The 26,943-nt window shown below is 38.0% G+C and overlaps 1 protein-coding gene across 3 annotated transcripts in view; it reads left to right on the top strand.

The window, feature by feature from the left end:
• PTPN14 (protein tyrosine phosphatase non-receptor type 14) overlaps positions 1 to 26,943 on the top strand; it is a 114,404-nt gene that overhangs the window by 3,760 nt on the left and 83,701 nt on the right. Inside the window, exon 1 of one of the 3 annotated variants that reach the window (XM_071578532.1) lies at positions 20,121 to 20,197. The exons of the other annotated variants lie outside the window; for them this stretch is intronic. The gene's annotated coding sequence lies outside the window, so the exon portion shown is untranslated. Of the gene's footprint in view, positions 1 to 20,120; positions 20,198 to 26,943 lie in introns of those variants that run through there. 3 annotated transcript variants of the gene reach the window in all.

The raw sequence follows: 26,943 nt of genomic DNA, 5'->3' as shown, positions 1-26,943 counted from the left end.
CCACCCTATTATGGCTGCCCTAATACGCAATTGTACATGTTATAGTCAGCTGCATGTGAGCTCCTTCTGAGAATACTCAAGGGACTATAGACTTAGCCCTAATCAAGTGTAAATTTAGTTAACATTAAGAAGATTTTCTGACCAAAAAATTTTTCTTCAGGGTATTGAATATGTAACATGTTGGATGGGTGATGGTCTGGCCTGTAGCTATTGTGACAGTCTTATTCTCTGCTCACCTGAAGAGTTTAGGTACCAAGCTTTGCTCAACACCACACATGTTTTTTGGAAGCTGAAACTCCTTTCTAGTTGTCAATCAATGTACCTGTCCTTATGAATAAGAATACCTTTTTTTATTGTCAGTGACAATGTAAACCTTAGATTACCATGTGATGTAGAAACAACTCTGAAAAGAGTGTGGTGAACATTTACGTTGGTGATTTAATAAACTAGATAAATGATGGTGTGCCAAAGCTTGCTAATGATGCAAAAGTATTTGGATTAGGCAAGATTGAAGAAGACTGAGAAATTGTAAAGGGAATCCAAGAAAGCTGGGTAAAAGGGAAGCATAGCAGATGATGTTGATAAATTCAAGAATATGCATGTTAGAGGGAATAATCAAATTACTTATTCATGTTACTGGATTGTAAATTAACCATATTTATTAAGGTGGGGAGGAAGATTTCAACAGTGTTTTATTTGAACTTGTGCACCTTAATACTTAGTGTTGAGCAGAAGAAAAATACCACAGTTATTTTGCAATGTTGTGTTAATGACATGAAGGATGTTATTAAACTGGTGCTCAATTCACCTGGAATAATCAGTTTGGGATGTCCTGTCAAAGATGAGAGACTGAAAAATATTCATATGAAGTCGAACTGAAAATTTTAGCATTGCTCTGTTTTAAGGAGGTCAGTTTGAGGAGGTAGGATATATATGTGCAAAATAATGCTTGGCCATTACCCTTTGATACAATTACTTGTTACAGGGAGCAGTTTGAAAGACAATGTGTATAATACTCCTAAATCCCCATTTTTGGTGTTATCACATAAACATATATCACATAAACCAAGAGCCTGGTAGGATGAACAAGGTGAGTGAACTGTGCTAGAGGCAGGAGGAACAGTCACAGCTACAACTGAAGGGATGTTAACTGTACTGCTCTAGGGCATAAATCAACCCTATATGACAGGGATTAAGAAATTTCCTTTAGGACGGGTCATGGTGTAAGTGCCCACTGTGATATTTTGTATGTTTTCTTACAAGGTAAGCTTCTGTTAGAAACAGGATATCAGGCTGATTATTATATTCAGGTTCTGTGGAAAATATACCTTGGACTTTAAATTTTTAATATGTTAAATTTTGATGTTTTAATTTTTGAGGCATGCTCTTCTGTGGTCTGGGCTGGCATAGAGAAGAACAGAAATGATGATTAGGCTTCATTTAAGAGGCAGATAACATTGATATCTGTTATTAATCAACTTGGTTATGATGATCAGTGATTTCTAATATGTGCTCTAATGGACAAAGAATATTTTGTAGTTTTGGTAGTTAATGTAATTATTTTTGATTTTTGTAACAGAATTATAGTTGTGTCTGACTATGAGAAGCACAAGGACCTGTTTCTGGAGGTAATTAGATCTTCTGCAGTTTAGTGGGTCTTTCAGAGAAAATATCATCAAAACAATAGTGTACTATGGAATTCTTGTACATCTGGAGGCTACAAGTGCTAGTCTGTTGCAAAAGAGAAAGTGTGGGAAAAATTAATTTAGTACCAGACATCATGAGTGATCTAATAATCAAGAACTCATGTTAACCAACTAGTGTATGTAGGGTATGACATAGTTAACAGTTGTCTGTAGACATTTCAGAAAACTATGCTATAGCTTAAAGAATAAAAAAAACAGGACTTGTGCAACTTTTAGGTGGTCTAACCAGCCAGAATGAGCTGTCTTACAGGCTTCCTGGCAACTATCTGCACTATAAAGTGTGGACTGATTTTCTGAGTTCCCCAATGAAAAAGCTGAAACTGTTGCAAAGGCAGCCTACCACTGCTTTTTTGAATTTGGAAAATAAGGTTTATTGAAAGGTCCTCATATGTAAAGATGCGTAAAAGTGATGCCTTCTCTTGGGACTTCATCCTTTGAACTTTTGGTTTGGTTCAAAGCATATCTCTGTGAAGAACAGAGGGTAGGGCCTTAGCCCAGGAGAATTTGGCAGTGTAGAAGAAGCATGAGGTTACCAGTAGTTGTTTTAACTTGTGTTTGTGAAATTCTTTCTTGTTTTTACAACTGAGAAAATAGTTTGCATTCCTAAGGTTTTTGAGATTAGCTCTTATCATGGAACTCCCTCTTTTTAGAGGAGGCATTCACTACCTTGTAGATAAAATGCCTTTAGCTTTGTATTGATGATGACAATTGAGCTAGGTTTTTGGACAAGCCTGGGCAAAATCAGGGGACTTTGCCAATCAGAGATTCAACAAGTAGAAGCCAGATCCTATTTCTGATGCCTATTGATGCCGTTTTGATTTTGACCCCTTCCTGCAGGACTTTCATTTGTTCTTTCAGTGCAAAATGTATCCTGTTGGTAGTGGAAACCCTGCATTTTCTGGGAATGTGATATGTGGTGCTTATCTCAGGTGAGCGAGACAATGTGTAAAGGAATTTGTACATAAAACTTTGTGCCTGCTGTTTACGAGGACAGAGGGAGAGGAGAAGAATAAGCAATGTAGCTAGTGGCCTAATTCACCTTGTGCTGAGGTGGAGAGAACCTTTTGAGGCCCTCAGAGGGAGCAGGCCTTGAAAGTCCTACCTCAAATATGGAAAAGAGGGATTTCTGAGGAAATCTGATTCTGCTTTAGGAGCTTTGCATAATAGTCAATGTGAGCAGACCTGCCTCAGGAGGAAGAACCTTAATGAGCTTGGGGGGTGGTGGGAATTTATTTAAAGGCCCTGGGAAACAAGCATCTGGAATGATAGTAATTTTTTTTTATATATAGCGAGGCTGGTATTTTTATGTTGTTGTTTTGATTTGATTTTTTCCTTGGTTTAAGGGTTACTTGAGTAGGATTGATGTCTATTTGACATTCTTCATAGTGTTGTCAAGATTCAGTCTGTTTAGGGAGATGCTTTGGTCAGTTTACCAGCTAAAGAAGTTGGCTGCCAACTGAAGGGGATGGCTGATGCATCTGCTGCTGGTAGATAGAAATATTGACAGACCTTCAGAGCTCTGGCAGGTTCAGAATGGGGAGCAGACAAGGCAGGTTTCTGCTTGTGAATAAAACAACTCATGTAGATGTAGTTGGGTAAAGGTCTTGTGATTCCATCCACCTTTGCCAAGACTGTGTTGTGGGAATCTGTGACAGCAAAGAAAGCTAAATCACGTATTGATACTCATGCACTGCTGCTACCCACTTTGTTGGGATTCTTTTTGACAGCAGAGAAAGTCAATGATGGGGTTTTTTTTGCAAGTTCTCTTCCATGTGTCCATGTTCCTCTTAATAGCTTGGTGCCCCAAAATGCTTTTGTGCATAGCTGGAAATCTTGTTTATAAAACAGAACAAAAATATTGCAGGAGAGCATTACTGAGATATGTTAGCATTTAGCATCCAAATGGCATGTTGGTTGCTAGCAATTTCACTTCAATTTTTTAATTATCTCTCTTTCTGACAAGCAAGAAATAAAAGCTGCCATTTAATGCTGAAATCTATTTTTAGTTTTTGCATATTCTAGGGCTTTCGCTGTGCAATTTGATGTTTCATACTACGTAAAGTTATGTAGAAAGGTATTTATGTAGATACAATGCTGTATATGTATAGAGAGACTTCAGCTAATAAGCAATATTTTTTAATTCCTTTCTGTGTTGTAGAATGCACTGGGAACTTTACAAATACCAAAAGAAAAAATGTGTGTCTTGAATTACAGTCTAAGGAAGAGGAGAAGAAATGGTTTGGTGTAATAGGCAAATGGTATGTTGGGGAGAGCTGATATGTGTCTAAGGATTTTTGTTTATTTGGTCATAGCCTGCTCATCCTCTGTAGCTGATACATTTCTTGGAATTTTTTTCCGGTTTCTGGATTTGATTGCTGATTGTCATAAATGTGCTTTTAAATATGCCAATTCAAAAACGCACCTTTCCAGTTCAGTAATTAGAGACACTTGTTTCAGGAGAGACTTACTGATGCCACTTGACTTTATGAAGTGATGGGTGTTTCTCTGAAGGAGAAGCACCTTTAAGGAGAATACAGTGGCTTGGAGTATGTCATCTTCTCTACCTGCTGTGTTAGTTTTGCTCTAGCTGCTGTTGTTCTTCGTTGTTGGTATAGTAACCTAAATCAGCTGGTCACAGAGAGCTCTGAGTTTTTGTACTATATATTTGCATATAACTATTCACTGCAGAAAGAGTAAATTAAGTGGGTAGGATGAGTTTTCAAAAGCCTTTAAACCTTGTCTAACAATGTTAGGTGTTTCTTCTGATATACAAATGGGTTTATTTGGAGAGACCAATGTAGTCTTAGAGTTTTCCTAGAACCTGACTTAGGTATGAAGATTGTGACCCATGCAGTAATTAATCTGTCAAAACATCTCACGAGAGGTGATGCACTTGAAGACAATGAGGCATTTTGTACTGTTAGTCAGTAATGTCATCTTTGGTTGATGTTATATTAGGTTTCTTGCCTATTCTTTTATTTTCAGCTTGGGTTGCAATAGAAGTTTGTTAATGTGTAGCTTAACTTTCACGTTAGCTTTACGTGTGCAGTGTCCTTTACAAGTACCACTGGCTCTCTGCATAGAGCTGTGAAATTTTGCACTTCCTTTCCCCCCACCCACTAATACATTGACATGGTGTTATAGTTTGAGCTGGCAAAATGCCAAGTGCCTGGTACCCAGTCAAAAAGTCCACTCCCAGAGCAGGAGAGTGAGGGAAAACAGCAGAAACGAGGCTTTAAACACAGTGAGGTTTTTATATTTATACAAAGAAGAGGAGAGCTTAACACAGAATATGAAATAGCACATAGTGACAGGAAACAACAACAGGCTCACCGAGGTCGCCCCAGCTAACAGGTGAAACTCCAAACCAACCAAACCCCCTCCCCAAAGGAAACCTCCCAGCAAGAGGGAAAGAGGAATTAACAGGAATGTGCTCACGTCCCCGGCTAAACAGACGTGCCGACCGGCAGGAGGGCCTGATATCAGCAGTCAGGGAGCGGGAACTGTCCTGGTCAGAAGCATGGACCGAAGAGAAGAGAGACTCCTCCCACCTTGCTTGTTATACTCCCCGACACTTCCTGATGATGTCAGATGATATGAAATACCTCAATGGCTGCTTAAGTCAGATGATACCTGTCCCCTCTAATCTGTGTCACAACCTTTGAGGTCTGCTAAAAACTGAGGCCTAAATGGGGACCTATGCTGACTAAAGCCAAAACTACTACACATGGTCAGGACCAGCCAGGCTGTGAGCTTGCGATAATACAATAAGTTCCATGTAGGTAAATCTGTCAGTAAAAGGAGCATTCATCTAACTTCAGATGACACTGTCTGTCCACTGTTAAATGCCACTTAATTTTGCTTTCTCTGCTCTCTTTAGTAGTGTGAATTTATAAAGTAATTTATTTTTTTACTTGGGATGGAATCAAAGCAAATGCACATCAGCCTCTTCATGTTGCATGTTTCATTCAAAGACAGTGGCAGAGGATAGGACAGGGAAGGACAACCTCCGTTACTCCAATGTTTTCTTAGGATGAAAAAATGGGCTTGTGCGTGTTTATCTTAAAATGGCTCTTTGCCACAACCTGAGAGTGCTGTGGCAGCAGTTTTGAAAGCAGAACATGTTAGTTTTGTTGAGTGCTTTGTACAAAGGCTATATTATGTGAAGGAAAATAAAATAACGTTTAAAACTTAATGTTGAAAAAGACCCTTTGGTAACACAGTTCATAAAATAATTATGCAAGATTAAGACAGACTCTAGAGTGTTTACCGGGAAAACGTTCCCAATAATAAGCTCTTTGATTTATTGTATTATTCTCTCAGGAATAGCTCTGCTATGGGAATCATGTTAAAATAAGACTAGATGGTCCACTAGAGCATTCACTGAAGGGTCTAAATCTCTGTCAGAAAAACGGACAGTGTTCTGGCTTTGTAATCAGATAGATCTCTTTCTTGATTTTCTCATGTTCTCTAAGTTTTTTGGATTAAAAACATGTGATATTAGCTCCAGTAATTGTTATTTTTCTGCAGCTCTATTAAGGGTGAAGATGAGCTATGCTACTGAAGTAGGGAAAAAGTCAAGGGTTTTTTGGTTGTTTTGTAGGGTTTCTTTTTGGCTTAGCCATTTAAACCCATTTTTAAAGCAAAGGATCTGGTAAAACAGTAGTGCAAAACCAGTCTGGAAATCTCTAAGGAAGTAGTTTTGGCAGTATAGTGTTTTGGGGCCTTCATGAACAAAGTGAGCTCCTTTTCCATGCATGTTTCATACCTGTACTTTCTTACACGCTTCATTTTCTTTATCCTGAGACATTTGACAGGCCATATATTCATTTACCCATGTATAATTCCTGCCACGCCTATGTCTGTCTTGAGGCGTGATGCCCCAGATCATTTCATGGTGGGCATGCTGGGTGCTTCGTACACCAGGTTCTACCTCTAAGCAAGGTGCTAAATGTATCTTATGGAGAAACAGTGTGGAGAGGAACCCTTTGAGTGATTACTTAAATGTAGATTTCCTTCACTGCTGTCTCAGTGAATTTATTTTATTGGCATGTGTGGTGGTCTTTTGTGTGCAGGGGTCAAATCTAAAAAAAATTATTTAGTCATTGTAACAAACTGGTAGTGCTGAGTATCAAGTGCTAACTGCAGCAGAAGGGACTGTGCACTGAACAGTGCAGAATCTGTCCTGGAGGATGATGTCAGTGCAAGTGTTTTATCAAGTCTTTATGCTGTAATTCCTCTACCTGTTAGGAAAAGAGATTGAGAAAAGCTTGAAATGTTTTGGGGATTTTGTAGCTTTTGTTTTAAAACACAATAAATATCTCATCTCCATAATGGTAGAGAAATATAGGAAAGGTAAGTGAAGTTTATAAATACCAAGGGTAGATGGCTTTTAAGAATAGTTGTCAACTGATGAAAACCATTAATCTGTAGTTTCCTAAATGTCGTGTTCTTTGTTACACATTATGTACAATTGCATCGTGTGCTGCCTATCACTACAACCACTGTGGCATTGTGCATTGGATAAGTGATATGGCTGTAAGCTTTACCTCTGTAGTTTTATGTCTCTCAGGAGTTAGAAATATCAAAGGTTCCCTTTGTTTTTAGGAGACTTTGAAATACCAGAGTCAATTATTTTATTGTATTATTTAGTATTGTATTATTTAGTATTTTATTGTAGTATTTGTCTGTATATATGCCTTTAAAGACTACGTGTCAAATCTTTCATATTATATTTTCAGTGATTTGTATAGTTTCATATTTTCTTAAGAATTACGGCAGTGAATGGTGGTTGTGAAGATCTGGTGGAGTTGTCAGCAGGAGATGTGATTGAGTATGTGGAAGCAGTTTGTGTACTAAGATTGTTCACACAGAGATGTGTTATCTCGTGAACAGCGAGAACTTTGCAAGGACAAACTGCAAGGTCAGAGGAAATTAAAAACAAAAGAATGCCTGATTGCCATGTCTGCTGAGACTGAGCACTGATTACACTATCCTTGTCCTGCCAGGATCACAATGATGACAACTGTCTTATGTCCTTTGACCAGGAAGAATCATAGAACACCCTGAGTTGGAAGGGACTCGCAAGGATTGTGGAGTCAAACTCCTGGCCCGGCACAGGATGACCCCAAAAACTGCACCATGTCCGGGAAAATGTTGTCCAAACACTTCTTGAACTCTGTCAGTCTCACTAGCTTACAAGGCAATGGTAGTTGAGACTGTTAGGTTAAATTCAGCCCTCTTTCTGGAGATGGTTATGGAGCAGCATAATTAGACAAAAGGGGATTACAGTCTTGTGCAAGAGAAGCCAGTGCAATACACATGAATTGTAAGATACCAAAGTTTAAGTGTTTCAGTTGGGTACATACTGGCATTGTAACACACTTTGCATCGTCCTGTTATGTGCTAGGAGAGCGGAAAATTACAATTTGGTTACTCTAGACTGTAGTAAATCTAGTTAATACCTCATACTTCTGACACATCTGTCAGTGTGGTATCGTAATTATTTACCTTGGCACTGTAAGCTCCAAGCAGGAAGTCCAGCTTGTGAGCACTGCATCCCAAAGCCTCCGGCGTGTGTTTACCAGCCCCGCTGCCACCAGCATAACTGGCAGCCCTGCTTACCAAACCAGAACGTTCATGTGAACAGAGGTTTGCAGGATCAGAACATCAATTTCTAACAGGAAATTGCATTTCCAAAGGTGAGTGTGTGAAAGGGGTCAGTAACTCTTGACAGTTTGTCGCAAAGTTCTGTTGGAAGATTATTACTTGCAAAGTCAGGTGCTGTGATTTTATTTAAAACAGAAAGCTGTAATGGTAAAATCAATGTGCTTAAACCAGCTTCCTTTAGCACACTTTTTAGCTACATCTGGGAATAAGTAAACATCTACAATAATCTCTGGTTTTGTCATCTATTTCATAGTGTGCTTGCTTCCTGTATTACAAAAGTTATCATTAGATTAGCTATGTTTAAGCTTCCTGTCTCACCAGGGTTTTTTCCATTATTTTTAACAATCTCTTTCAGGAGGTACCAATATCATGTTTCTGTAATAAAGGTTTCACTTAAATTATGTCTTGGATTTTTTCCTGTTGTGGTTTTTAATTTTTTCTCTCCATTTTCCTTACTTTGTCTGAAATACCTTTTCAACTCTGATACTTTCCCAGATTTTTTTTTAATGGCATATGCTATTGTAATAACATGCAGGTCATGAAAGCATAATACTACTTCTGTCTGCAATTGGTGTGCTTTAATAAATTGTGTTAAAAAGCTCAACAACTCGTTTAGCTATATCATTCCTTATTCTTGCTCTGTGAAGCACCTTAGGCTTTTAAACTAACTTTTAAATGTGGTATATGGGCTGTAGGAGCAGTGGCCTTCACTGTACCAGAGACTGATGACTTCAGTTTGTATGAATCAAAAGAGTCCTTAGCATATGCCTTCATGTTCTGAGTAGTTTAATTGCTTGCTTTCAGTTTTTGAGATGTCCATGTGTGAAGAAGAATTGTAAACTCACCTGAGATAGCTCAGGTTGGACAATGAAAATGGTATGAACTTTGGTGTTTAACTGCTACTTGCCTTGGCCTCTTTTGGGGAAAGTGCTTTGTTTGTTTTTTTTGTAGGTGGCCCTGCAACTGTGAACTCTGGCTGAGAAAATAACTAAGATGCATATTGTCATGTTTGGCTCATCTAGGGTAGAAATTCAATATATAAGTCTTGAAATAAATAACTTTTAGTTTATTCTCTTACCATTAAGCATAGAAACTGGGCACTGAAAATAAATTACTTTCTGGATTTCACATATGCTCCGTTACTTATCAAACCTAAAGGTAAATGTAGACCTGAGATTTTAAAGCAAAAAGTGGAGCTGAATTTTCAGAACAATGAGGGAGAACTTTTCCAGGACAATCCCACCTTAGTCAGACCATGGACAAACATTTTGCCCTTCCTGCGTACCCTGCTCGACCTTCTGTATGTCCCTTATGATTAAGTGTCATTTCCCACTAACAGATGCCATTTGCTTGCTAAGGTGTGTGTTTGCCTATAATGCTGGTGAGATGGCAGGTTTATTGTGAATGAGGACTGAATGTGAAGTTCTTTAGGCTTGGCTTTAGGTTTTACCCTCATCATTAAACATTTTTTCGCTTTACATAAGCTGCTACTGTCTTGCCAATTGATGTTTTGTGTGGATTTCATATCAGCTCTTGTGTTATTGCTGTAGAATATATGTTAGCTCATTGTGTGTTCTTTTGCCTTCAAATGTAATACTGAATTTGGGAGTTATCAGGATAATATTGAAATTTGTGGGTGGTCCCGTAGTGTAATGGAGAGCACTCTGGACTCTGAATCCCAGGGACCTGAGTTTGAGTCTCAGTGGGACCGTCCCCTGGAAGTTCAATGCCTCCCTGCCGTCCCATCCCGTCACATCTCGGATGCTCAGCAGGGTCAGTCCCGGTTAGTACCGGGTGCTGTGACAGTCCCAAGGACTTCACTGTCACTGTCCAAGCTTGCTTGGCTGCGGCAGATGGACCTTAGGACGGTGGGGCCAGTTCTGCACACGCTGTGCCTCAGCTAAAAAATCCACTGTGCAGGCTGGAAGGGCACACACACGTGGGGAGAGCCCTTCCCAAATCTTTGTTCACGAAGTTTGGCCATACACATACTCATTCGGATTTGGTTTTTTCATATTTTATTCCCCAGAATGCTAACTAGGTTCTTGATTCATCACATGCTAGTTGTTACTGAAAATGTTCCATGACTGTTTTTCTCTGTGCTCATTGACTCATTTATTGTATCATCTGTGTCGTTTCTAAATATGTACCTGTGGTAGAGTTGAATGGGAGAATTTTCCCCAGTTTGGCAGCAGCATTCATGTTGATTAACTCAAGTCCCTGTTTTCCTAAGCTTGTCAATGGTGCTGTGGTATAAAAATCATGATCTTGCCTTATAATGACACTTCTCTTTTGTAGTTACTATCTGTCATTTAGTTTATTTGCTTCTAAAATCTATGTATTATTTTAGTAAGTGAAATATTTATATTTTGAATTTTTAGCCTATGACTGCAGTAATGAGCGGCCTCTTCCTTTTCCTTAAAAGACTGTTTCAGGCTCATCCTAATTGATTGCTTTCACTCACTTGCTGATGTTGTACTCTTCATTTGAGTGTCATTGTCTTGATGGTAACTAAACAAAAGCCCAATTAAATCTCACGCTATACTGGGAAGCAGCTTGCCAGAATTTGACAGTAGAACAAAGGACATTTCATTGATCAATTTCTTCCGAGAAAAATGTCTCAGTGGAGGTCTGTAAACAGCACATGCGATTTTAGGCACTTACCAGCTATCATTTTTAAATTATTTTAAATCTGTGGCTGAGCCTTCTGCTCTGCTCCTAAGATGTGACTCAGAATGCTACTTGTGCTGGAGAGCTAATTTCCATCCACCAACAATGTGAAAGCCCTCTTGAAACATCATATTTCCAAAGCAGGTGAAGTGATAGTAAGTAATCTCTTAGCCTCTTCAAATATTTCAACAAAGGGCTTATGATAAAAAGATAGGATTAAAATTTTTCTTTTTTATCCAAAATATAAGCCTGTAAATACCACTTAACTGAAGGTATCATAGTTACTGCTCTCAATATTTTTGTTTCAAAACTTGTAAATTGGAAGGGTCACTTTAGAACTGGAAAAAGAAGAATGAATTACAAAAATGTTTTTTCTAAACTGAGTTTTGCATGGCAGTTGGCATTCATTCTGCAGAGTAAAGTGGTTTGAGAACAGAGAGAGAACACACAAGACAAAGAGAAAAATGACCAGAAGAGCCTGCTTTGGAAGAACTTTTTAGGATAGTTACAGGACCACTGCCTTATTGCATGAAAACTTGTAAGATGTAAGAAAACAGAATTTTAGTTGGGTCTTCAGCTTTCTCTTTTACCGTAACCTTTTTTATTTGAATGCCACAGCTCCGTATATCAACATCAGGACAATAATTGTCAACAGTTCCAAGTATGTGTGTACATTATTATGTTTGATTTCCACCGAGCCATAAACACTCTGTCCTTTGCCTTTTACTAGCTATTGGCTTGGCTATTCCTTATGGACAGGAAAGCTGTGTTTAATGCTTTGTAAAGTGGCCATCAGTTCCTTGCTTTTATCTCTATTCAGCATAAATTATTTTCAGCAAGGCCACAGAACTGTTCTGGCCAAGATTTGCAGGTGTCCCTTGTGGAGAACTATTTCAGGATAAAGGCCTAATCTTGCTGTTTCTTTCCTTGCCTCCCCTCTATTTCTTCTCTTCCCGAAAAATATTAATCCTGAATGATAGAAGCTGATTGCTGGTCTCCTCCCTCCTTCATGGCTCACTTCTGTTGTTGATTTTTTGTCATTTTCAGAATTAACCCTCAACTGGATAGGCTGAAGCATATTCTTTTACCCGTAACCCTGAAAACTTGGTGTGCACTGCCATTGCAATATTTCTAAGGGGAAATTCAGCCCCTAATTATCAAATTAGGTGCACATTCTGGTTCCTTGGCATGACTTTCCTTCTGCCCATCTGCTAGGCTGGCACTCCGCCCTCTCAGAAAGTAGCCGACCAGTTCAGCTAAGCAGAGGAGCCAACCAAAGATTGGTTAAGAGAGGCAGCCCGCGGAACACTTTATGTTCAATTCCTCTTGCCAAAAGCTCTTCCTGTTTGCAAACAATGTCAGCTTAAGCCCATATGCTTCATTACATGGGATGACATCTGTGGTGACAGATGCAGGGATGGCAATACAAATGACATTTGATAAGGAAGGGCATATGTTATGAAACCAGACACTGCTATGAGTTTAAGATCCTGTCTGTGCTGTGTGTGCATACACAGAAATATAGATTGCTTCTGTATTTTGGTGTGTGAGTGCATTCATCAGCCAGGGCTGGGCTCTTTTGAAGTGCATCATTGTTTAAGATTTGTGCTAGGTGTAACTGCAGTTTTGTGATTCAGTTGTTGCACATTATTAGCCGAGGTCAATATTTTGCTTCAGTACTCTTTGAGTGGTAATGTGCATTGCCGGTCCACTAGTTTGTACCATGTAAGGAAACACATTTGGATAACGCCAGTGAAAGAGGAGACTTTTGTAGCAAAGGGTTCTGCCATGAACTGTCTTTCTGAAGGAATGCAGTATTACCTTCCAAAACGTCTTCCATGAAATCCATTTCGTTGTTTAGAAATATGTTATTTGGATGTGAATTTTACATGTCGGGGTAGAAGAAGTGTAAAGCTCCCCTTTTGGAGCAGTCTCTTTGCCTCTTTGCTAAATTTTGTTGCTTTTTCAGCAGAGGTCAGCTTTGTATCTAAAGCTACCATTCCTCAAGAACCTCTCCTTTTAACACCCTTCTTGTGTTCTCTGAATTTCTAAGGCTGAAGATGGAAAAAGTAACAAGTTTTTGTTAAATAGACTTCACATATAATCCATTTTAACAATTTGAAGAAAATATTGACATTGAGTAAACATATTCAGTTGGCTTAGAACACAAGCCAAAAAAGAAAAAAAAAACGGCAATATTTGGAATATAGGCCTTATCTTCTATACTTACAGACTATATTTTTAGTGTTGTGTTGAATGGAAGACACACCTTTCAGAGAAGATGAATGGGTACTGGAAAAAGGAATTTTTCAATTAAAAATATCTCACACACAGGAATGTTTCTCGTATTCCTTTAATGGAGTAAATACTTGTTGTTTACAAACTTGAGCATTTTTGAAGTTTTGTCTGACTTTTTATTGAAAAATATTCAAGTGGCATAATATATTTATACTTTTAGATATATAGGACTGTAATGAACAGCTGTAGGGGACTTTTAATTTTTCATTTGTTGGGATTTATTTCTGGAGCATTTTCTGGAATGATGATGCCCTTTCCTTGAGAGCTTAAGGGCAATGCTGTATTTGCTAGCTAAAAGACTTAAAGTGTGTATTGCTGTTAACGGCTTGAATCAAGTGTGGTTTGTTGAAATTGCAGTGTTGTGATGGGAAAACCAATTTGGAGGAAGAGGATTTCCTTAATCATGGTGCTACAGTCACTTTCTCTGCACAGCTTTTTTTCTGCACTTCCAGAAGGATAATTTCACTTTATTTATTTGATTACATGACGAATTGCATGAAGTTATTGCCTGTGCCATGTAGCCAGAGGAAACGGCCTCCAAGCTGGACCAGGGAAAGTTCAGGTTTAACATCAGGAAGAATTTCTGCACTGAAAGGGTGGTTAAACATTGGAATGAGCAGCCCAGGAAATGGTAGAGTTGCTGTCCCTGGAAGTGTTCAAGAAACGACTGGACATGGCACTTTGTGCTATGGTTTTATTGACATGGTGATGTTTGGTCAGAGATTGAACTTGATAATTTTTTGAAGTCTTTTCCAACCTTAATGGCTGTATGATTTTAAGAGGTCTTCTAGGCACATGAGGCACTGCACATGGTGCTTTAGTAGTGGGAATCTTCTGTTCTAATGGGAATTGATCTTCTTACCTCTTTGTGTTGTTGTTTTTCCAGTGTGTTGTTTTGGTTTTTTTGTGCAGGCTCTGACATTCTGCCAGCTGTGGCTCAGGCTCTCCAGTTCAAGCCAACCCTATGGGCTGTTCATTGTAATTTTAGGATTAGCACTCTGAGACTTCTGAGGAAATCCACTGCTTGATACTACTAGTCCACCAGCTGCATGAAACTTCAGAGCTCTGGTTTAATGCACTGGAGAAACAGTTTTGATTTACAAAAACTCTCCTGTCAGTGCTTATCAGAGAATCTAGATGTTATGAACTTCCTTAGATAGACCATCTCCAGTAGTGATGACTTTCTTTGAAAAGCCTGTTTGCTTGCCCCTCTGGAACAATAGTGGCAGCTATCTCGAAAGGAGGAGTTGGACAAGTCTGAGATACCATCTGGACCAACTTGGGGATCAAAACAATTCTCTTTTAGAGAAATGCTGAAAGGAATTCCAAAACTCGAAGGCTGCCATGTTTTGCTAACAGATGCTCTGTGAATGCTGAATATGTTGACTCCTGCCAGCGAGGGAAAAACTGTGAGGTGTATGACTTGGTAGTGTTTTGAAATGTGCTTAATTAAAATAACAGTTCTACTTCAAATAGGTAGCAACATTGAATTTATATATACATTTTTTAAAAATAGAATGATGATGGTGCCAGCATTGTAATGCCTGAAGAATTGAGCTTAGAACACTATCAGAAAAAAGGAATTTTCAAATAATCTTGGAAATTCCATTTGCTGAATTACTTTCTTTATGGAGACAACTTGCAGCTTAGCTCATGGTTGTTACAAGGTTCAGAGTGGTTATGGCATTGTATATCTCTCCTAATGATATTAATCCTAACCATGATAACTAATGATATTAATCCTCTGATGCATATTTTCCACTACTGGGATCATTTGTACATAGTGCTTTGGAGGCAGGGTGAGAAAAAAATTGTCAGCATCTAGATGATTACTTGAGGAACATGCAAGTTAAACACCTGACATCTGGTGAGTCACCCTCCAAGTATGTGATTGAATGATGGTTAACTGATTGCTGGAGTTGATTAAGACCAAATGTGTCTGAAACTCTTTATTTTTGAAGGTAGTAAAAAGTGCACTGTAAACACCCATAGTTTACAGACCTTACTATAATGTAACTGTCTCCAAACCCCCTCCAGTTGTCCTCAGGAATAAGTTTATGCATTAAGTGTTTGCTTTTGCCAAGGAAGTATTTCTAAAATTTCTAATGCACTTTGTAAATGCTGTTGTTAACTGTTTCCTAATGATAATGATGCTTGAGGGGAATTGCTACACCTGGTTGTCTTCTAGGTGATTCTATTTTAATGAGACAACGAGCTTGTGTAAAAGTTTCCATGCTATCTTGACTTAAAACTGTATCCAGGCTCTGGTCATAAAAGCAAAATGTAAATGTTGAACCAACATTTTTTCACAATCCACGTGTTCAGAAAGACAAAGAAAGGTTCAGTCTTCTGGTACAGACAGTAAGCAGGTAAGATATTAGTCCACATCATGGTGAGATACATTCTGTAATGTACAAGTGTTGGGAACACATTTGTTTAGGCAGTGCTTGAAGAAGGTTTGACCCATCTGATGCAATAGCTGAAGACAGAAGTTGTTGTTCATCACAAAGATTTGTTTAACTCTATCAGTATTTCAGGGAGAACAGAATATAACCTAGTAAGCCTCAAACAGCATTGTGAATAATGAATAATTTCAAAATATGATTATAGTTGTAGTGCTGTAAGATGGTGGTTGGACCTGAGCATTGACAAACAGGCTTGTTGGAGAGTTAGAATGTCACCTTGCCTTCTGCAACTGTGTTGTCACTGGTCAATAGTTGTACAAGCAGCTGGTTAATCAAGTGCTTAAATATAGCTTAATAGTAAATAGCTATTTGAATGATTGGTGTTTCTAATACAATACTTAAGTCAAGATTTACTGTTGCAAAAGTTGTCTGAGCAAGCATTAATAATATTATGGATTAAAAAAAATCAATGAAAATAAAAAGAATGAAATTTTGTGTTGGATTGACTACCAATAACTCGTTGCTGGAATGTGAAACAGTAGTCCAAAATTAGTTGAATGTTTATAGATGGATTATCGAAATGATGAAGCTATTTGGAATGTGGGGTTTTGAATCAACTAACCCAGGGCAGCGCTTATGTTTTGATAGTTTTGTAGATGCTTTTGTATCTTTGGAAGGAGTTATGACCATTGTTTCTGGTATTGTACATACTTAGTGCGCAAGCTTTTAGTAAATTACCATTGTTAGACTTGCATCTTGTTAAACAAACATAGATTGAAACAGATTCCGTGCTGTAAAAACAACCGCATGCAAGCCAACTTCTTTGTGCATGTGGGTTATGTATCATTTCCCCTCAGGAATTAACAACATAGCTTTAACTCCACTTTTTAATTTGATTGAAAGAGAGAGCCTTGCACACAGAAGAATAAAAACTCTCAGACTCTAATCTCTTAATCTCCATAAAATGATTGAATGTTTAGCTTTGATAATATATGAAACAGATCTGGTGGTCTGTAAGATTTCTGATGTGCATTCCCTTTTTTTGCAGCAAAAAAGGATTCAAAGCAGACATAAAACCATGTATGACAGATGGGTCGGTGTTGGTGAGAGTTAGCCCTCAAGCATAAAGAAATTCCATACCTCTAACTCCCTTCTAATTATTAGTAGAAAGTAATATTAGTAGAAAGTAATTTTGGTGGCCTTTGCCGATCTTGCATAGTTTTCCTGGCTGTGGGATCACCATGCACTTTGTGGACTTCTGTATTAGACTTTTTGGTGCTAGAAAAGAGACTATCTAGGAATAATGTCAAGAAATGGAGTTCTTGGGCTTACAACTTTTTGTGCTTGGTGGCAGGTCTTCTGAAAAATATGTGGAGTCACCCTCCTGCTTGGGATCAGGAACAGTTTGAGATTCAAAATTGGATGAGTGAAGTGAGAAGGTTCATGTGAAGATCCCAGCTATTAACATGGCTTTATAGTTAAAGAAACAGGCTATGCAAGAGAGAGGAACTTTTCTCAACACATCTTTTTACATAGGTTCTTTTTTTTTTTTAAATATGATAGTTCTTGGGGTCTTGCAGGATCCAAAATGGAACTTACTTGCCTCCCACCTTCCTCCAGGGTAGCAGGCGAGAACTGAGCCCTGGTTTTGGCACATACTCAGAGGTGAGGTGATCTCCAAACATGTTGTAACTACTCTGCTATAATTAGTCCTAGTGCAAGGAGGTTCATCTTCTGGTTTTTAAGTCTCTAGGGCTGTGAAGAAAGTTTTGGTGAGTGGGGTTTTTTGGTGTTTTTTTGGTCTTGTTTTTTGGGTTTCATCTTTCTATTATAGATATCTCATACAACTAGTATGTTGTGGTTGTCTAAATGCTGGCAAAATATACATGTTTTAGATGTAATTTTAGCTTTCAAAGTAGATAGTTGTCTTTTGTATTGAACCCCTTGCCCCTAATAGTTGCTCTACCTTTGGGATCTTACAGTGGGATTAAAAAAAAAAAAGCCTTCAGAAAAGGATTGCTTACCTGAAAAGACTGCTCCAGAAATGCTTGCAAGACCTAATCAGAATAAGAAACAAAGAAAATAGTAATGCTACATGATGTGTGGATTAGATTGGCAGGAAACTGGACCATAGTTAACTGAAAACAAACCAAACCCCACACCCACACTGTTGGTCTTTAAAGTTCTGTTGGCAAAGCTCTTCCTTTTATGAGTGGGAAAACAAGTCATACCCACAGTAGACACAGTTATGTTGGAAAAAAAGTCAGTGTAGTCACTGCCAGTTGAATAAAATTCTTTGGCATATGTATTTTAACCCATTTGAGGAAGAAGAGCCTTGGCTACCTCTTCCCTGCCTTGCATCCCTTTTTCTCCAGCCCAGCAGAAACTGCATCTCCACTAGTGGGAATTGCAGAGATAACACTGGCTGGTGCAGTCCCTTTTAAGTGCTGGTAAGCCATTAGAAGAAGCTGCTGTCATCTGAGATCTTAATTTGTTTCAGTAGATAAAGAGAAAAATGCTATCAGAGAAGATATAGAGATCACTTGGGTGCAGAAATTGCATGAGAAAGGATGCAAGTCTTGTCAGGAGTGCCAAAGCCTCTGATGAGATTCCTTGGGACTTATCAGCTTTTGTGCCCTGTCTTAACTTTCTCAGTGACATAGTTTTGCCTGGAGGCAGCAGTAAACCGTCAAAATATAATAACATCCTGGTATGACAAGGGGATGATCCTGGGGGTGTAGGTCTCCCAAGGCTCTCACTCGCTGATGGAAGCTATCACCAAGTGGAAGCCACAGTTTTGGAGTTATTTTTCTAATTGTTTGTTTTCTTTTTCTAAGAAGAAAAAGTTGCATCATTTTTGCACACCAACAACTGCTCATGGAAGATAAGAAATTGCAGCAGCCAAAGCTTCAGATTTATTGCTGTGGTCAATTTCCTGTTATTTTTAATAGGATACGGCCCCTCCACTTCCAAACTAGTGAGTTGTATCAAAGAAACTGTATCGTGTTTCAAACCGCTCTGGTTGTTGGGTCCTGAACACATGCTCATAAACAGGGTCCTGGCTTCCTCTGCAGCCTTATATCTGGTTTAGCGCTTTGTTTGTCTGTGTGCTTCCATGGGCATGTTCCAGCTCCCTGTTTCTGGGATTTTTTGGAGCCTTCGTTTGGTTTGTTTTGAAGTTGTATGGGTTGAAAAGCAGAATTTATATCAAGATTTGCTCAGCACAGACACTGGAAGGCAAGGACTACCTGGTTGTCAGGGTGCCTCTGGCCCAGCACTTCAGCATGGGTCACTGCATGGGTTGGAAATTAGGCAATTCTTGGCTGGCTGCTGGGAGAGAATGCCTGAATGGCTGAGCAGGGGGAAGAAGTCTGCCTGGTAAACTTGTAGCAGATGAAATTTGGGTTAAAAAGCAAGGTTTTAACAGAAGGAAATGAGTGTTGTGTATCACTAGTTTATCTTGATTAATTTTATTTGGGTTATTTTGGCTATTTTAATTAAAAAGCATTTTGAACACTGTAAGTAGTCAAAATATCCCAATGTTCCCACATGAGATAAAAATAAAGAAACAGAAAATTCAGGCAGGCACTAACTGCAGAGAGAGCTAAAGGAGGGAGGTCAGCTGGTCTGTATTTTAAAAGGTTGTGGTAGGACTCGGAAATGGGGGTGTAACTGCCCTGCATGGGATCCAGCGTAATTTGCTGAATTTTGCAATGCAATTGTAATTTGGTAAGCTAAATTTGTAACTAATTGTCCAGTGGCTATTTCAAGACTTCATAGTAAATTTCAAAACTGCCTTTTTAAAAATGCTTTGTTATTTTGTTTTTCAAGTGTTTTGTTTTTTTACTGGCCTTGGGTGGTTACTTTGTCCTCATATCATCTTTGTAAATTTTAGTAGTATTAATGAACAATGAGGTTAATTTTAGTTATGTGTATTTTACTGGGTTTTTTTTAGCCAAGATAATTGAACTGCAAGTCCGATTAAGCAGGAGGTCCATTTCTGAACAATATTTTATCAAATTTAAGGCCAGGGAGATATCTTTTAGGATTTAGCATTATCAGTGTCTCGGTTTGATTTTTTTGTGTCCATCCTTAGAAAGTCACAAGACCTGTCATACTTTTGACATCATAATTCAATTTTTGTGTGTGTGTGTGTCCTTCTGGATAATAGTCTTTTGCCTTCTGCTAATGATATTGTTAACAAATGAAAACAAGCATTTAGGATCATCCCAAGATTGCTAATTTGATTTCTGATTACACTTGTGATTGGTGCAATATTGTAGGGAGTTTCTACAAGCAAGAGCTGGGGAAGGAAAATAAACATAATTTTCAACCTCAGGTGAGCTGGAAGGTTTAAGTAGGATTCAGCATGCTTTGAGGACTGGTGAACTTTTGGCTGCTGACTCTGGACAAGAAGTCAGAAATGCAAGGCAGATTTCAATTCTAAAGGTGAGATAGCAGTTCTTGTTTTCATAGATCCTAGTTAACAGTATATTTGAAGAATGAAAGTGTTTTATAAATTGCATAAGACAACCTGAAGGTATATCTGAATTATAAAGCTTGTTCATAATTGAAACTACCTGGCTAACTCAGTTGCTAATTAGACATTTTGTAATTCTGAGGAATAAATTTCTCTGGTAGTGGAGATGAGTGAGTTTTACTTAGGAGGCTGCTGCTACCTTTAACAACTGCTCAAGATAAATATAAGGACCTTTTCATATCTTGGTTTTGGCATCAATTTTCCAGCACTGACCCTCCATTTATAAGGAGAGTCTGGCCTTTTGCTCCAGAAGCCATAACATACTGGGGTTTTATCCATTTTCTCTTTTTTACGTCCTTGCCTTTGTTTATTGGGACTCTTTGTATAGACCCAGTGTGTGCTCTAATGAACATAAAATATTTTCCCTTAAAGGTTCCCATATGTTTATTATGTTGCCTAAAATTAAAATCAAAGAAAACAAATTCAAGCATGAACTCTTTGGTTTTACAATTAGAATTAGAAAAAATTTATGCTTAGCATCCAAAATATTTTAAATGGTGCATCTCCAAACATTTTCTGTAGCTTTGTGTCAATGGAAACTGCATTCTCCACAGAAGCTTTTGTGTGACCTGTTCATTTTTTCTAATTTTTAAACTACTATTTTATTTCAGAAACCTGTTTTCTAGTAATGGTCAAAGTTTCCTGGTTAAATTACTTGCTCAATCAGGTCTGTCTTCTACTTACAATGTTCCAGATAATCTACATTTATATCTAGGGCTTAGGGTTTTGTTTTTTTTTTTGAGAAGTGTGGCTTTCTTTTTCTTAGGGAAAAACCAAAACCAAATAAATTTTGTGTTTTGGTGTTTTGTTTTGTTTTTTAATGTATTTCCTTTGGGATGTTCATAGTACACTGGATTTTACTGTTTCTTGGTTGCAAGAACTGTAATACGTGATGAATGTGTGCTTACGTACAGTAAAACTATCTAACTCTCTACTTCAGAATATAAAAAGGGAAATCACCCACTTAAGATTCTGAGGACTTCTGGGCAAATTCTGTAAGCCAAACCACAATGACTTTGGGAAAGGAACTGTATAAATTATGTGCAGATGTTACGGTTCCTTTTTATGGAGTCATCATAAAGCCAATCTCGGTGCTTACTATTATGACATAGGGTTTCACAATGGCTGCAAAGGCTCTGAAGTTGTTATCCTTCCGAAAGCTTTTCCATTTTAGAAAAATTAGCTTATCAAGTTGGCAGTAAGATGTGATGGCTTTAACTATAGTCTGTTCATTTCAGATGGATACCCCCCAAAAGCACTTGCCCAACTCAGTCCTTACTATGCTCTGCACACAACGTGTGCTGTCATGGTTCCTTTCTGTGTGACTAGTAATAACTATTTGTTTCTTACCATCTTTTTTTTCCCTGCTGCAGGAGAGGGAGAACTGTTTGTCTTTCTAAAATTAAATATCCATGGATACATATAATATTTTTCTCCCTTTAAAATTGGCTGTTTAAATTGCACATGGAAAAGTGTGTTCCACTACAGGAAGTCTGCTTGCTCTATTCTTCATTTACAGGAGAATAAAATGTTACATGGAATATATCACTCTTTGTTCTGTAGAAGGAAAGCAATACTTATGAAAGCACATTTATGCTAACATCTATAGCCAGACTCTTCCTCTGTTTTCATTCTGCAGTATTCAGGGTACCACCCTATGAAGGGCAGCTAGCTATATATGGAGTACACTAAGGCACGTACTTTTAATACCACTTGAGAGCTTTTATATCTTTCCTATCTTGTTTCTCCAGCTGAAAGAAGGTGTTGAAACCTCCTCAGCTGTGTGGACCATTATTTAATGTAGGCCTGAACATCTCCCTTTATTTCTCAAAATCCCAGACAATCTTGTGTTGTTTGTAGTTTCTTAAGACTCCACAGGTAGTTGTAGTGGTGGCAGGAAACTATTTAGTATTACTTTTCTTGTGTTTAAAAGTAGCTAATTTTGTTTTCTAGTAGCCCTTAAGATGCATAAAGACTGTGCTAAGGAAAAGCAAGGTGAGAAACTGTCAGAGGCAATTTGATGTCTTGGGTTGGAGGCAATTTGACATCTTAGGTTGCAGGCAGGCTTGATTCCAGAATGGGATACTTCACCTTCCTCGCTTTCTGGAACTACTGCAGAATTTGTGTACAAATGAGAAAAATGTATCATTCTCACTTCTGTGAGGTACTAGGCAATAGCAATATGCAAATATGAACTTATTTGAATGGAACAGTATAATTGCTCTTATCTGTTGTCTGAATAATAACTCACATAAATAGATGAGCCTGACTCTTGAAAATGGGTAGCGAGTAGTTATGTTGGACCTCCCTACTGAAGGGACTAAAACATAAATTAGAGTTGAGGTGGCTTCTAGATTTTTTTTTTATCAGTAGTATGAGACTCAGATTTTTGTACTTTTTGTTTAGAACACAAGTTGGGTGAGTTAGTTGCTTTTTAATAGCTCTCTAAAAAAAAAATTATAAAGAAGATGAATTTTGATTGCAGTGGGAAAATATGCAGTCTGAATAGGCCAAGGAGTTTAAAAGAAGAGAACGGCCTTTTAAATTATGTATGTAACATGGGATTCATGCCACCTGCTGTTTTACTTCTTCAGAACACTTTTTAAACTTGTACAAATTTACCAACAGCTGGAAAGTTTTTTGGTTTTTTCCCCTTTCCTATCCGCATTGCAAAAATATTTTCTCTGTTCTTTGCTTATCTTTGCAAGTCCTTTTTTTTTTTTCCTACCTACCTTCTCTCCCCTTTAGGCCAAAATGATGTTTTCTCCCTCTTCTACACATTAAATTCTTGCTTTAACTTAAAAAAAAAAAGTGTTTTTTTTCTCCTAGTGTCAGGCTGAATACTTTCATACATTGTGGTAACGAGGAGTTGCTATTTGAGTCTCACTAACAGGCTGAATATGGCTTAGCCCAGTGACCTGAAGGAGGATCCTGCAATATGAACTTGGTCTTGTGGCTCTATTAATTTATTTTTTTACTTTCCATTGTGAAAACACAGTAATAGATATTGTGCTGCCCTTGTCACTGTCAAAAGACGTGTATCTGCCAGTGCATACATCCTGTTGTCCGTAAAAGTGATTGGTTTAATTGAGTGTTTAGAGATTGTAACAAAGGATTTTGAAATTTGTCCATCATGGGTGGTGGGTGTCATGATGCTGCATCTCCAAGCTGGCTCACATTTGCTCCAGTAAAAACTGAAGATACCTGTCACTTTTAAGGGTTTAATTCACTGCAGGTTATTTATGGCACAGCTGGGTTGCTGTTTTCAATAGTCATAAACAGCTAATGCTGTATCCTGAGGGAGCTGGTGGGTCAGATAGGATAACATGGTTAGAAGGAGGAACAAATCCTTTCATAGCATGGTGCTTTATGGTCCCCAGGTCCCCAGTGACACTTTATTTGGAAATTGATGATGATTAATTTCCTCTACCAGAACACCTGATGGAGGAGGAGGAGGATGGCAATAAGAAACATTCTTGGACCTGTCTTTTAGATTTTTATTTATTATTTATTTTAATTTTTGTGACCATTTGGGTTGCCCCCAACCCTCTGTCTGTGAGAGTTTATTTTGGACTGTGGGGTTTTTTTTCCTCTTTTGCCTATTAGCTTTTCTTCAAAACTCCACTCCTTGCTCTTTCTTGATACAATCATAATGTTTATAATAGAATATTTTGCAGTATTAGTTTTCCAGTTGAATTCTTGGCTTTGTGATTCTAATAGTTTCATATTAGTTTTGACATAAACTGTAGTATTGAGAGTCAGCTATTTTTTACTTTGACTTCATATATCAAAGCTTAGAAAAAAAGACTGAACAAATGTAGCAGCTTGATGTTGGGGTGTGTAATCAATGGTTGCCAATGAAGACTGGTGTTATGGAATCCCATAAGGATATGACTGTATTCCATCAAGTCTTCTTGACCTGTGACCAAAGAGAAATATGAAGGTATGCGAGTAGTCATTAAGTGCATTTCATGTTTCTTGCTTCCAGAAACTTTATAAAAATAGCCAGGTATGATAACAATAAATTCATTATTCTTACAAGGATATCCTGAATTTGACATGCCAGTATATGACTTTGAACTCTAGTCTTACTGAAAAATGGAGGATGTTTTGAAGACAGCCCTTCAGAAGGATTCTCCTATTTATGCTGTGTGAATGCCTGCGTTATATTTAGGCACTGAAAATACTTTTGGACTGAGTGTCCTGTATTCTGCAGTGGGGGAGTAGCTGGGGAAGACATGAGCTGTTCTGTCTTTCACAAGGATACTTAAAAACCTTTTCCAGTGATCCTGTTCCCTCTTAGAAATCCATGGCCTGAACTCTGTTGCCTCCTGTTTCCCTCCCACAAGAGCAGGTTATAAACCCTCCTCATGCAAAAGTACATGACAGTTTTATATAGCTTTATACTGCAACCATAGCTTTTATTTAGCTGAAAGATTTAACTGAAAGAGAGCACTTGAATTCTGTCACAACTGAGCTGGTTACCTTCCAGTCCAAAGCAAGGCAACATCACCTCTTCATGATGTCTACTGTGTGGGAGACTTGATTTGTTCTTTTTTTTTTTTTTCCTGTATGAACTTGGAAATGGAGAACTGAAGGTCTTGAGTAAAATTCTGTATTTTTATTATAGTCTATCAGTATCAAGAGGAAAGAGCAGAGCTAGTGCTATTTCTGAGCTGAATCAGACTTCACAGTGACAGACAATAAATTGCAGGAGTTTCTCATTCTGTACTCTGCATGATGTTTGTAATAGCTTTATCTATCATTTCATCCCTGGCATAAGTTCTGTAAATAATTACCCAGTGACCTTTTGGTCCTTAGTAACTCTTCCAAAAGCACAGCTAATCATTTTATAAAAAAGGCAGACTGGTTAATTCTTGGCAAGTTTATGCTGGAGCTTTGTGTCTGCAAATGGAAACGATGAACTTTAGCAGTAGTAAATAGCTTGGGTGGAACTACAAGCAGTGGCTGCTTGGTGGGGAGCACTTCCTTCTCCCTTCCAGTGACACTGTTGCCTCGTATGCAGTAGATGTTGCTATGAGACTGCATCATGCATGGTTTGGTCTGCTCTCTTTTTGTCATCACATGCAACAAGTTACTAGTCCATGATTATAGGCATTTGTATTAGCACAGACTTGTCTTTGTGGTAAATTGTTGAATAAAATGCACACTGGTATCATCTTTGCAGTTTGATTTTTATTCCATCTGTTGCCATTCTGCACTAGTTCTAGAAAAGCTAGTTGGAGACGTGTCACTCCCACGCTGTTGGTACAGGTTAATTGATTTCACAAGGGTGGTGGCCACACTTAACAGCACTTCAGAAGGCACAAGTATCTTTACAACTGCCATGGAGAGATTTTACTTGCTTTACGTTAAGACAATCACTACATGCACATGGCATTGCCTAGTTCTGCAGTAGAACTGGGGCCTATGAAAGTTAATTTCCTCCTTCCTCAAAGTGGATGTAAATATAATGTTTCTTGCAATCCATCTCACAGCTTGTGGCCTTGTTGTGCTAAATCATTCAGCTCCTTTAAGACATGAGTGCAATCCGTAGTCCATGTCCACATTAAGCCACAGAGGAATGGAATATCAGGCTTCAAGTTAAAGAAATGAAATGCTTCCAACTTGCTAACCAGTGACAGGATTACAGGGAGAGCTGTACCACACAGGCTTTCTCCTCTTATTTTTGTTCCTTGTTTCTTCTCTTGTCTCCATGTTGCACTTAATCTGAGTGTAAATATTAGGAATATTTCATCACCTTAGAATTTGGTGAGTCCAGTTATGTGGTACCAAACAAGATAACATGATCCATACAGAAACATTGTTGAACTATTTTTTATTTTACTCCACCTTCTTTTGTTCTGGTGTTTTAAGTTTTGTACTTAGAAAAAAAAATTTACATAATCTATATATACTATTTTTCTTTGTCTGCACTACTTTGTGGGCACTACAGTGTATCCAGTGGATCAAAGGCCTATTTGTGCCGCTTTGATACAAATGTACAATAAATACACCTACCTGTGGTTGTACAGAAGATGTTTTGATTTTGTGCAAGTTGTGTTTAGATCTAGGCTTTTCTAATAAGCTGGGCAGTTTAAATTTGGTGTAACCTTGCTGCTTTTCATTTGAGAACTATAAGTCCATCTAACTCCTGTGTTTTAAAGCTGAATTGATAGTAAAGAACAGCAAAACAAGAAAATTTTAATACTTGATGTTAATGTTTTCCTCTCTCTCCATTTTAATATACAAATTCCCCATTTTAATATACAAAGTCTGTTATGTGAGCTACAGAGGGTCACAAACTTACAAGTCAGTTTTGGCCTTTGTTGCTCCAGCCATGTTAAAATGTTAACATAGAAATGGATTAATCTGAGCAAGATCTAAAGATGGTTTCTTTTAAAGGAACATTTCTCTTCAGCTCATGATGAAGTAAAATTTTCTGCAAAGCGATTTTTCACTCTGAAACTTTACAAAGCAACTACCTTCTCTAACAAGACTGGTTAACAAGAATTAGGCTGTAATCTCATTAAAAGCTGATAACCTGAAGTATGATTCCAGAAAAAGCCATTATCATATGTAAAGAGTGATTATTTTACCCAGATTTATGGGGTAAGGTAGTAAGGCAATTATCAAAGCACTGTTGGGAAAGGTG

Source organism: Pithys albifrons, chromosome 2 (genome assembly GCF_047495875.1).
Source record: "Pithys albifrons albifrons isolate INPA30051 chromosome 2, PitAlb_v1, whole genome shotgun sequence".
NCBI lineage: Eukaryota > Metazoa > Chordata > Aves > Passeriformes > Thamnophilidae > Pithys > Pithys albifrons.
Note: the sequence above shows the minus strand (reverse complement) of the source record. Positions and strands in the feature narration are given on the sequence as shown.